The sequence below is a fragment of the Anabrus simplex genome, chromosome 1 (assembly GCF_040414725.1).
Source record: "Anabrus simplex isolate iqAnaSimp1 chromosome 1, ASM4041472v1, whole genome shotgun sequence".
Lineage (NCBI taxonomy): Eukaryota > Metazoa > Arthropoda > Insecta > Orthoptera > Tettigoniidae > Anabrus > Anabrus simplex.
Window position 1 is genome coordinate 1,753,566,538 of NC_090265.1, and position 13,321 is coordinate 1,753,579,858.

Here is a 13,321-nt window from a genome sequence, read left to right on the forward strand (position 1 = left end):
AGTGAGCTCGCAGTTGCGATCAGCAGTATTCTGTAAGAAGGAAGTCAGTTCCCAGACGGAACTATCTTTACATTGGTCTGTTTTCAGACCAGCTTTGCTTTACGAGAGCGAAAGCTGGGTGGAATCAGGATATCTTATTCATAAGTTAGAAGTAACAGACATGAAAGTAGCAAGAATGATTGCTGGTACAAACAGGTGGGAACAATGGCAGGAGGGTACTCGAAATGAGGAGATAAAGGCTAATTTAGGAATGAACTCGATGGATGAAGCTGTTCGCATAAACCGGCTTCGGTGGTGGGGTCATGTGAGGCGAATGAAGGAGGATAGGTTACCTAGGAGAATAATGGACTCTGCTATGGATGGTAAGACAAGTAGAGGGAGACCAAGACGACGATGGTTAGACTCGGTTTCTAACGATTTAAAGATAAGAGGTATAGAACTAAGTGAGGCCACAACACTAGTTGCAAATCGAGGATTGTGGCGACGTTTAGTAAATTCTCAGAGGCTTGCAGACTGAACGCTGAAAGGCATAACAGTCTATAATGATAATGAATGAATGAATGAATGAATGAATGAATGAATGAATGAATGAACGAATGAATAACATATTGTAAGTTTTAGGCGATGCAAGGATTGGAAAGGGCTAAGTTTTAGAAGGAAGCGACCTTGACCTTAATTAAGGTTTGTGTAGAGTGACCTTTGGCTGAACTTTGATTAATTTTGTTGGCTAAACACCAAATGTGCATTTGACTTGGATGAAAACTGGAAACCACGGAAGACCAACTTCAGGACTGCCAAAGGTGTGATTCGAATCCACCATCGCCCGAATGCAAGCTCACAGCTGAGCAAACCTAACCACACGGTAGTGCCCTGCATTGTCACGTTTCACTCGAACGTGAGCGAAAGATCAGTTTGTTGGCTAGTACACCGGTAGATGGAGTGACTGTGCGAGGCTTTTTCGCCCGCCAGTGTGCTAGGAGCGAGTGATGCTCGTGGCGAGCAAGCAACACTCGTGGTTATAGTAGCTTAGTAAACATGGAACGGGAAACTAAAGAGGCGGTGAAGGATAAACTTCTAAGTCACGAATACAGTTTAAGGCTTCAAAACGCATGTCTGGGTACAGTTTCCTGTTGCAATTAATCATGTATCCTGTAAACAGTGTTCTTCATTGTGAACATATAAGACTACAACACCACATCTGAGGTCACACGTTAGAGGGACTTAAATTCATTAACATTACCAATGAGGTAACATGAAATGGCGTATAGCTTATAGTGCCGGGAGTTTCGGAGGCAATGTTCGGTTCGCCAGGTGCAGGTCTTTTGATTTGACGCCTGTAAGTAACCTGCGCGTCATGATGAGGTTGAAATGATGATAAAGACGACAAATACACCCAGCCCGCATGCCAGCGAAATTAACCAATGATGGTTAAAATTCCCGACCCTCTCAGGAATCGAACGCGGGTTCCCTGTGACCAAAGGACAGCACGCTAACCACTTAGCCATGGAGGTCATACGTCTGTAAAGTACGTGTTGATAGAACACAGAGTACTGCACCACAAGCTGTTAAAAATTGCTTGCGCAGAAATGTGTAACAACGTGCACTTCTGATTTACGACCTTTTAGTGTCGCGTTGGGCGATGGCTTTCGTGAGATGTCCCAAGAACTAGTAAATGTTGGTGTACGGTATGGAAGAATAAATGTGGATGATATTCTTACTAGCTGTTTAAAGGGACCAAACAACGAAGGTCATCGGCTCGATGATATTCTACCCCGTTCTAAAATCATCTCGCATACCACAAACAAAGGCCACTGAAATAAGTGCGAAGATTCTCATTAGGTTCATTCTAAATAGACAATGAAAAGCTTTGTCTTAGCGACATCCGTTTTCCCAGACAAGGGAAGAAACTAGAAACAAAATCAGAGATGAAATCAAAGACAAGTTCATCGAACTGCGAATAGAACCTCAACTTAGACGACATTTGTTTCACGTCCGATCGAGTACCAAATACCTTGAATACCTTTCAGCCTTACCTAGTGTAAGTAAATTATTATTCTTTTTTTTTCGCAATTTGTTTTACGTCGCACGTCTCACGGCAACGATGGGAGATGAAAGGGCTATGAGTTGGAAGGAAGCAGCCGTGGCCTTAATTAAGGTACAGTCCCAGCATTTGCCTGGTGACAAAAAGGTAAACCACGGAAGTCCATCTTCAGGGCTTCCGACAGTGAGGTTTGAACCCACTATCTCGGGAATACATCTGCGCGACCCTAACCACATGGCCAACACTTTCGGTAAAATTATTTCTAAAGGTGCATTAATTCTATATCAATGTTGCTTTTTACCTCCAAGACATGATTTAATTTGCGTTCGGTGTAGTATAAAAGAATAAGATATATAGAATTATATATACATTTAAACAATTGCAACGGCAAGAAAAATAAAAGAAATTGAATTAAAGAACAGAAAGAACAGAATTTACTATTTTATTTCGTTGTTCTAATTCACATATGTTTTATCTAAATGTATTATATAAAATGATAATTGTATTTCATGTTGTTTACAAGATAAAATTTCTTATTCTTCTTCTACTTCTCGTTCTTAATCTGTTTATCCCCCAGCGTCGGTTTTTCCCTCGGTCTCAGAGAGGGATCCCACCTCTACCACCTCAAGTGCAGTGTCCTGGAGCTTCACACTCTGTGTCGGGGGATACAACTGGTGAGGATGACCTGTACCTCGCCCAGGTGGCCTCACCTGCTATGCTGAATAGGGGCCTTGCCCGGATGGGACGATTGGAAGGGATAGACAAGGTAGAGGGTAGGAAGCGACCGTGGCCTTAAGTTAGGTACCATTCCGGCATTTGCCTGGAGGAGAAGTGGGAAACCACGGAAAACCACTTCCAGGACGGCTGAGGTGGGAATCGAACCCACCTCTACTCAGCTGACCTCCCGAGGCTGAGTTAAAAATTACCTATTTGATTTTTATTGATTCAGTGTCTGTAACACGAAGATGGCACCGAGTATAAATTATCTATATATATAAAATAGCTTGTCCTGACTGACTGACTGACTGACTGACTGACTGACTGACTGACTGACTGACTGACTGACTGACTGACTGACTGACTGACTGACTGATTCATCATCGCCGAGCCAAAACCACTGGACATAATGAAATGAAATTTTGGGGATACATTCATATTAAGATGTAGGTGCTCGCTAAGAGAGGATTTTTGGATATTCCGTCGTTAAGGGCGTGAAAAAGGGGGGTGAATTTTTACAATGAGTGTATCTATATCTCAAAACTTCAAAAGTTTACGAATGTGAAAATTGGTATTTAGAATCTTCTTTAAAAATAAGGAAACACGTATTTTTTGTTTTCAGAAAATACCAATAGGAGGGGTGAAAAAGGGCGAAAAAGGGGTTGAATGCCTTTAATCAGGATACCGGTAATTATATCTCAGAAACTGAAGATATTACAGACCTGAAAATTGGTACTTTTGATCTCTTTTAAAAATAAAGAAACACGTATTTTTTTGTTTTTGGAAAATCCAATTAGTGGGAGAATGTAAAGGGGGGTGAATTTTGAAAATGAGTGTATCTATATCTCAAAACTTTGAAAGTTTACAGATGTAAAAATTGGTATTTAGAATCTTCATTAAAAATAAATAAACACGTATTTTTTTGTTTTTGGAAAATCCCAATAGGAGGGGTGGAAAGGGGTGAAAAAGGGGTTGAACGCATTTAATGAGGATACTTATATCTCAGAAACTGAAGATATTACAGACCTGAAAATTGGTGTTTGGGATCTCCTTTAAAAATAAAGAAACACGTATTTCTTTGTTTTTGGAAACTCCAATTAATGGGGGTGAAAAGGGGGTGAATTTTCAAAATGAGTGTATCTATATCACAAAACTTTTAAAGTTTATAGATGTAAAAATTGGTACTTAGAATCTTCTTGAAAAACAAAGAAACAAGTATTTTTTATTTTCGGATAATCCCTATAGGAGGGGTGAAAAAGGGGTTGAATGCCTTTAATGAGGATACTTAAATCTCAGAAAATGAAGATATTACAGACCTGAAAATTGGTATTTGGGATCTCCTTTAAACATAAAGAAACATTTTTTTTTTTTTTTTGCCTTTGGAGAGTCCAAATGGTGGGGGGGGGGGGAGTGAAAAAGTGGAGATTTTTAAAATGAGTGTATCTATACCTCAAAACTTTAAAAGTTTGCACATGTAAAAATTGATATTAGGATCTCCTTTTAAAATAAAGGAACACGTATTTTTATTGTTTTTGGAAAATCCAATTAATGGCGGTTAAACGGGAGTGACATGTTGGGGTGAATTTTTTGAAAGACTTTATCTACAGAATATCTGAGGAACGTAGAAAGTTACAGACGTAAAAAGTGGTATTTGGAATCTCCTGTAAATGTAAAGAAACATAGGTGATTTCTTTTGGAAACTCCTCTTAAGGGGAACAAAAAAGGGGGTGAAATTTTAAAAGGAGAATTTCTACAGTGTATGTTAAAAAACTTAACATGTTACAGAAGTGAAAAATGGTATTTTTAAAATGTGTATTTTTAGTTTTCGAAAATATCACTTGGGTGGACGGGGGGGGGGTAAAAGTGACTGAAAATTGTGTTGAATTGTTTTAATTAGGCTACTGTTATCTCAAAAATGAAGATGTTACAGACGTGAAATTTGATATTTGGAATATGCTTTAAAAGTATAGAAACACGTATTCTCGGATAATCCAATGGTTGGGGGGGGGGGGGGTGAAAGAATTGAAAAATTAATTGACTTAATTGTATAAGAATACTTACATCTAATAAAACTGAAGTTCTTAGGGCCTACGGACGTGAAAATTGGTATTTGGATCTCCATTAAAAACAAAGAAAAGCCCGTTTTGGGGGGGGAATCATCTTGGGGGGCGGGATTGAAAAGGAGTTGAATTCCTTTCATGAGGACACATAAATCAAAAACTGAAGAAGTTACAGTAGTGATAATTGGTATTTAGAAGATCCTTTACTATTAAAGAAACAAGTATTTTTTTTTCGGAAAATTCACTTGTGGGAGGGGGGAGTGTGAAAGTTAAAAATAAGTGAATTATTTTAATCTCAAAACTGAAGGTAATAGACGTGAACGTCGGTGTTTGGAATCTCATTTAAACATAAAGAAAAACTCCTTCTTTTAGGTTTTTTTTTGGGGGGGGCGGTAAATAAAATTAACGGCGGTGGGGTGTAAAAGGAGGTGAGACCAATTGATTTTACTGTTCATTATGTTTTAAAAGGCGCCTCCGTTGCTCAGGCGGCAGCGCGCCGGCCTCTCTCAGCTGGGTCACGTGGTTCAAATCCCGGTCTCTCCATGTGACATTCGTGCTGGACAAAACGGAGGTGGGACAGGATTTTCTCCGGATACTCCAGTTTTCCCTGTCATCATTTATTCCAGCAACACTGTCCAAAATAACTTCATTTCGTTTGTCATTAATTAACCATTGCCCCAGAGGAGTGAGACAGGTTTTGGCTGCCAGCACAATTCCTATTGTCGCCGCTAGATGGGGGCTTTATTCATTCCATTCCTGACCCTGTCGAATGACTGGAAACAGGCTGTAGATTTTCGATGTACTTATTCTGATCATAAACCGATCATTTTTAATCTTTCCTGGGTTCGTTTTCAAGAGCCATCTTTTCCTTCGAAGAACGTTCTTAGATTACAGTAGATAACCCTGGCATATAAATAACAATTTAAACACATTTGAAATAAACGATAGGAATGAGATTGAACGTTCAATTTTTCACCTCTATAATAAGTTCAATAATGCACGGAAGTATGTCATTCGTATGGCCAGAAATCCCGCACACTTGCCTACGCGTGACAATGGTGCTGGTAACATTCTCAACAATGACCATGGCAGCAGATGTAATTTACCGCCACGTAGCGGTCTTGCATCTTGCTGTGGAGTCCAGAACATATATAATAATAATAATAATAATAATAATAATAATAATAATAATAATAATAATAATAATATTAATAATAATAATAATGTTCTGGACCGCCGTCAAATGTGCGGACCGCGCTGGAAACGGGTCCTGGACGGGTAATGACTAAGAATGCAGTCCGGCCGCGGGTTCAGTACCGCCAGGGCACCCAAGACGAAACCACGCTGGATCTCCTCAAGGATTTGATCCAAATAAAAAGTGCTTATAGGAAAAGATGGCAAAGATTTAGGGACCCAATTGACCGGGTGGAATACCTGGTCCTGGCCCGGGAAGTACGAAATCGATTCCTGGAGAGAAAGGTTGAAAATGGGAGGAAACTTGCCGTAATCTATTAGAAAACGAGTCAGATCGCGAATGTTGGCAGATTCTCTCAGATAACCGGTCAAATCGCGAATTTCGGCGGATTATATATAAAACAATAAGCATTCAGTTATAAATTTCAGTATAATACCGTAGCGAAGCACGGGTATCTTGCTAGTAAGCAATAAAAAGACAAATCAGGACAATTATCTTATCGCTTTCTAATAACAATTCAAATGATTGCCTGTTGTTTCCTGTCGCGAGAATAGTTCTCTCGTCAACATAAATCAAGCGCTCTCCGCTCGAGTCCAGGGCCTTGGAACGAATACGAGCGAGTGAGAAGCATACATCGCAGTGCTCTACCGCACGGCCAACTCGCTCGGTAACCAAACAGCATCAGCAGATAAAAAAATACTCTGTGAAGAGACCAGTTTACTAAATCAATTTGCATTCGGTGTTGATAAAGTCTGTGTCTGGATTACGGGAAATGAAAATCCCCAGCCTGTTTCCAGTCATTCGATCGAGTTAGTAATGGAATGAAGCCCCATCTAGCGGCGAGGAAAGGATTTGTGCCGGCTGCCGAAGCCTGTCGCACTCCTCTGGGGCAATGGTTAATCACTGACAGATGAAATCATATTGGACAGTGTTGCTGGAATGAAAGATGACAGGGAAAGCCGGAGAACCAGAAAAAGAAACCTGTCCCTCCTCCGTTTTGTCCACCACAAATCTCACATGGAGTGACCAGGATTTGAAGCATGGAACCCAGCGGTCTGAGGCAGGCACTCTGTCGCCTAAGCCAACCGAGGCTCGGAATTACGGGACAAAATGTTTAATGTAGTTCTCGGCACCTTCATTTATTTTCATTTATTTCCATTCATGCAACACTTTTCCAGAAGAGAGTTCTATGTAAAGTATTGCCTATATTTTATATTTCATTACCATATTATTTACTTAAGTATTTCCTATCCGCCTCTGTGGTTTAGTGGTTAGTGTGATTAGCTGCCACCCCCGGAGGCCCGGGTTCGATTCTTGGCTCTGCCACTAAATTTGAAAAGTGGTACGAGGGATGGACCGGGGTCCACTCAGCCTCGGGAGGTCAAATGAGTAGAGATGGGTTCGATTCCCACCTCAGCCATCCTGGAAGTGGTTTTCCGTGGTTTCCCACTTCTTCTCCAGGCAAATGCCGGGATGTTACCAAACTTAAGGCCACGGCCGCTTCCTTCCCTCTTCCTTGTCTATCCCTTCCATTCTTCCCATCCCCCCCCCCGCAAGGCCCCTGTTCAGCATAGCAAATGAGGCCACCTGGTCGAGGTACTGGTCATTCTCCCCAGTTGTATCCCCAATCAAATTTATCACGCTCCAGGACACTGCCCTTGAGGCGGTAGAGGTGGAATCCCTCGCTGAGTCGGAGGGAAAAGCCAACCCTGGAGGGTAAACAGATTGAGAAGAAGAAGTATTTCCATTTATGAACAAGCAAGGTTTAGGACTTTCTCATTGAAATTTGTAGGCAGGATTATTAATAAAAGGGCCAAGAATGAAGAATGGAATGCACTATCCCAAGCCCAAACCGACTCGTTGGTTGAATGGTCAGCGTACTGGCCTTCGGTTCAGAGGGTCCCGTGTTCGAATCCCGGCAGGGTCGGGGATTTTAATCGCTTCTGATTAATTCTTCTGGCTCGGAGACTGGGTGTTTGTGTCCGTCCCAACACTATTCTCTTCATATTCACACAACACACTACACTACCAACAATCACTGAAACACGCAATAGTGATTACATCCCCTCCATATAGGGTTGGCGTCAGTAAGGGCATCCGACCAATAAAACAGGGTCAAATCCACATGTGCGACGCAGTTCACACCCGCGACCCCGCAGGTGTGGGAAAAGCTGTAGGAAAAGAATAATAAGAATGCATTATCCCAAACCCAACTCAGGAATATGTCATTTTAAATTATCTAAACTTACTGATTCAATGAGACTACGACGAATTCAATTTATAGGCTGTTTGGAAAGAATGAATAACAATAGACTTGCTTATCAAATACACAATTTTTTTGCAAATCAAACGTACGAGATCAAGATGGTATAAGCAAGTAGAGAAAGACTTCACTGAATTAGAATCACCGAGTCTGCAGGATAGAAATGTAATCAGGAAATTTGTTCACACAAGGGGATTTGAGGAAGACGAGAAGAAACCAACACGACGTACTGAGTCGTTGGAAGAGAAATTACAAAAATCGATAATAATAATTATTATAATAATAATAATAATAATAATAATAATAATAATAATAATAATAATAATGGCGTGTTGCCTCCGAAGAGGCTTTGTACAGGTCTTTTGAGTTGACGCCGAATAGGCGACCTGCGCGTCTGTGAGGATGAAGCCCTACCTATGATGAATTATAATGTTGAAGACGTCACATAATCCCAGTCCCGAAGCCATCGGAATTAACCAATCAAAGTTAAAATCCCCGACCCGGCCAGGAATCAAACCCAGGAACCTCTGGACCAAAGGCCAGAGCGCTAATCATTTAGCCATGGAGCCGGACACAACAATCGAAGAAAATGAAGAACTATAGGGCAAGGAGGAAAGCTCAACAAATGTTGATTTCACGTGGGCCTAAGTAACGCGTACGCACAGAAGAGAAGTATAAGAAGAACAAGAGGGGGAAGGAAGGGAACAAGGACTAACAAATCCCATGGTGCTGAAGTCCTGATGTGCCTTGACCTACTAAGCGATCACTGCTTGGCGTGAACGCCTGCAGATTACGAGATTTATTTTTTATCGTATGGCGTTTAGTGCCGGCAGTGTCCAAGTACTTGTTCAGCTCGCTTGGTGTTGAGCGTGCTGTTTGAGTTTCCTTATGTGTTGCAGCAATGCTGGGGTCAGTACAAACACCCAATTCCCCCCCCCCCCGCCAGGGAAAATCCATTTCAAAGCTTAGACTTGGCCGGGAATTGAACCCAGAGACCTCTGAACCGAAGGCCACCACACTGATCATTCAGCCGGACAGATTGCGAGATGTCATACTGAGTCGCTCAAACGGTTAAGGCTCAGTCCAATGGTATTTTAAAATTGCAATTTTTGCAAAATTTGAAAATTTGAAACATTGCAGTGTTGGCTACGGCATATGTAAGACAGAGAAAAAGTTTATATAAACAAGAATTCGGAAATTGCTAATTACTTAGAAATCAGATTGTCAAGTGCAATGTATGTATGTATGTATGTATGTTGGGTATTCAGCCCGAAGGCTGGTTTGATCCTCTGTAGCTTCGCCAACAGCTATCAGAAATAGCCTAGGCGTCACTGAAGAGGCGTACTAGGGAAATGAGGAGTGAGGTAGTTTCCCGTTGCTTTCATCACCGAGCCAGCCGTTGCTATTACATATCAGTCTGCCAAGCCCACTGAAATGCATGCACCAACCAACACTATGAGCGATATTTTCACACCATTCATAACAGGGATTGGCTGCATAAGGAATGGTATTACTAGCATCTCTCATACATCAGTCACTTTCATATTGTCAAAGTCAAGGATGAGACTGAGACAGGTCAATGAAAGTAACAAATTTGATATAGCCCATACCAGGAGACATAGTGCACTGTAAACACTACAACTCGCCAGCAAGGGCGGCAAGTGCAATACGCGGGAATATTGCTTTCTAGAATTACATTGTGTGGTAGTAACTAAATACTTCATCCTCGTATCGGTAAATATACTGGAACATAAAGGAACTGCTGCTTGACTAAATTCCGGCACCTCGACGTGTCCGGAAACCGAAGTAGTAAGTGTGACGTAATGCCAATAACGTTCTCGTTTTCTTTATCCCAAAGCTAGACAACTTCCCAATTGTTCTTACGAATGCTGATTGGACGTCGAACCAATCATCAGATCCAGTTTACTAAAAAATCAAGCTGGCGTCTCCGAAGACCAAAAAGTAGTTAGTGGGACGTAAAACAAATAACATAATTATTATTATTAAAAAATCAAGATCACAAAAATTATGTAAATATTATTTTATATAAACAGTACTTTATTTCCTAAATAATAATGCCACAAAATTAAATAACATGTTAATAATGCAAGAAATGAACATCAAAATATTCACAACAGAACCACTTTCAGAAACAAGATCCACAAATTTGATGGATTTCCAGAGCCAGAAACAAAGACTAAGAAGAAACAACATTGGACGGCTGAAAAGAAAGAATCTGAAAGAAAGAAAATGAAAGAACAGTGTCGACAAATGAAACTGATATCATGAAGAGTTATTTACGGAATCCCTAGCTGGCAAGAATCGATTATGAATGAATGAAAAATAGTCTGAACTTCTGTTAACTTCTTGTTGAATCACAGCCTATGCAGCTGGTCCGAACAGCACATGGAAAAGTGCAATGATTTAGAAAATTTACCCCAGACACTTCATGATCTACTTTTAATCTAAAATATAGAAACGTTGCACATTATAGGTGTCTTAAAAATAGATGGTAAAATTGTATATTGCATATTTAAGGCAGACAAAATTTTTATTCGAAATTCGGAAATTGGTAATTATTGAGATATCAGATTCGCAATTAATTAAAATGTGCGGCAGTAATTAACGTACAGTGCTTGAGTTAAGTTTGTAGCTCAAAAACGCTTATATTTTCGTAATTACTGAGCTATCACGTTCCCATAGTTCAATATCGCGCTGAGCGTTATCTAATTCAATCGAAATGTGAAGATATTTGATGTTAATTTGTTTATTAATATAGTCAGTCATTCCCATGTGCAACTGTTTAAGTTACATCTCTGCTATTGTCAGGAACTGAACACATGATCTGAGACGTGCGAAGCCTGAGTACTTTCTAGTCTGTAGTTGACTGTTTAACGAATGAGAGTGAGTCTTTTGTAACTACTATTTTTATACGTTTAGCTTTTAGGTTAAAACCACGTGTCAGTCAATTGGAGAACAATCTTACATGTTTTGACAAGATGGGGTGGTGTGACGTATAGTTGAGCAATATTGCAACACACTTGTGAAATATTGCAGTTAGTCAGGATGCCACCAAATCTGAACAACACATATTTTCTCAGAAGAGGAGGGTGAGTTTGTTATTGTCAAGAAACCAATGTTTCTTGGAGAGTGCTTCCTTCCTAAGTGAAATAATATGAAGCAGTAGAATTTTACTTCCTTGTGAGGCGGCCAAGTAGGGTTTAACTAGAGGCTTTAAAATAACTTATAATATATACCAGACGGCTCGCAGGCGCCGTACTTTCTACTTATAAATGTCCCGCATGCACAAATGATGAATGGGATGTCTACTAGCTGATTTTTACAGGGGCACTACTACCACAAAGGAGGTTACGTCAGAATATGAAGAGATAACAACCGGATGGTCCTTTGCAGCATGTTATTCAGCGCTATCCGTCTAATGCTACCCCTTGGATTACTAAACCTCGTTTAAGACCGCATAGTACTAGACTGGCGTATGTACTAGTGTACAGCAGCATTACATTTGCTGTCTGCATAACGGTAATGACCAATGTGTTCAGCAACAACGAATACACCGACATCATTACATCATTCTAATCTGTTGAGAATCTGGTGAGAATGCAGCAGAAGCTCCAAACAGACGTCTGCCTTCTACACACGTATTCCGCCGATCAGTATTAGTTTCTGTTTCATACAAACAACTATTGTATAGAATACAATGTCTACACGTGTATAAATAATATAATATAATATAATATAATATAATATAATATAATATAATATAATATAATATAATATAATATAATATAATATAATATAATATAATAAGTTATTGCATTTTCTTTTCTTCACCTTTGGCGTACTTACAAATGCACCCTGTTATAGAACGTGTGCAGTAAAATGACTGCTCTTTGTTTCATAACATCCTTAATACAGCACGTTGTAGCACTCCTTCGAAAACAAGTGATTAGGCATCCCATTCATCACTTGTGCATGCAGGATAATTGTAAGTAGCAAGTACGGCGCTCGCGAGCCACCTGGTATATTAGAAATCCCAAGTTCTGGACTGAAGAGGTCCTGGACTAGACGTTAGGTGTCGGGATAGTAACTCGTATAGGTGATCGTGGCTAAAAGAAAGAATTGCGCATGCTTGTCGAACGACATATACAACAACAGGTATTTTTCAGCGTGTCCATGATATGGCGGCATCGCGAGCAGAATCCCGCGGTATGGCAGGCGATGGACATTTCGAATACTTCTTGCAAGATAATCATTAGTGTGCATCATTACAGAAAATTTAAACTCCATTGCTGATGATTAGAGCAATGCAAACTTAGTGAAACGAGTAACAAGTTTACTCTTGACAGAACAACGGTTATATTATGAGTTTTGCATAAACATTAAATAGTACAGCACATTTGAACTCCTAGAATTTATGTTACTCTCACTACATTTAGGATGAGCAGTTTAAACGATATTAGTTTGCATTCTAATAAAAATCCTTTGCCTACTAATAACATTTAACTTACGAAACTGAGAGCCTCGCTGGTGCAAGTGGCAGCGCGCTAGCCACTCACCGCTGGGTTCCCTAGCTCATATCCCGGTCACTGCATGTGAGATTTATGCTACACAAAGCGGAGGCGGGACAGATTTTTCTCCGGGTACTATGGTTTCCCCTGTCATCTTTCATTCCAGCAGCACTCTCCAGTATCATTTCTTTTCATCTGTCAGTCACTAATCACCGCCCCAGAGGAGTGCGACAGACTTCGGCAGCCGACACAATTCTCGTCCTCACCGCTAGATGGCGACTTCACTCATTCCTTTCCTGACCGGGTCGAATGACTGAAAAGAGGCTGTGGATTTTCATTCTTTACGCTGTTTGAGAATCAAATATCTAAGTAATTACTAATAAAACGAACTACTGCATAAAATCCACAGTTCTACCCCATCAGACAAGCAATTCAATGTTGAAAACATCCTGGTGATATGAGCTACGAATATTAGGTCAATATAACAAAGTATGAGAATATATCGTCCCTGTTCTG

General features: G+C 40.3%; 1 protein-coding gene across 1 annotated transcript in view; it reads left to right on the plus strand.

Moving 5' to 3' along the window:
- Nucleotides 1-13,321, plus strand: part of igl (igloo) — a 631,915-nt gene that overhangs the window by 443,668 nt on the left and 174,926 nt on the right. The gene's annotated exons all lie outside the window — the stretch shown is intronic.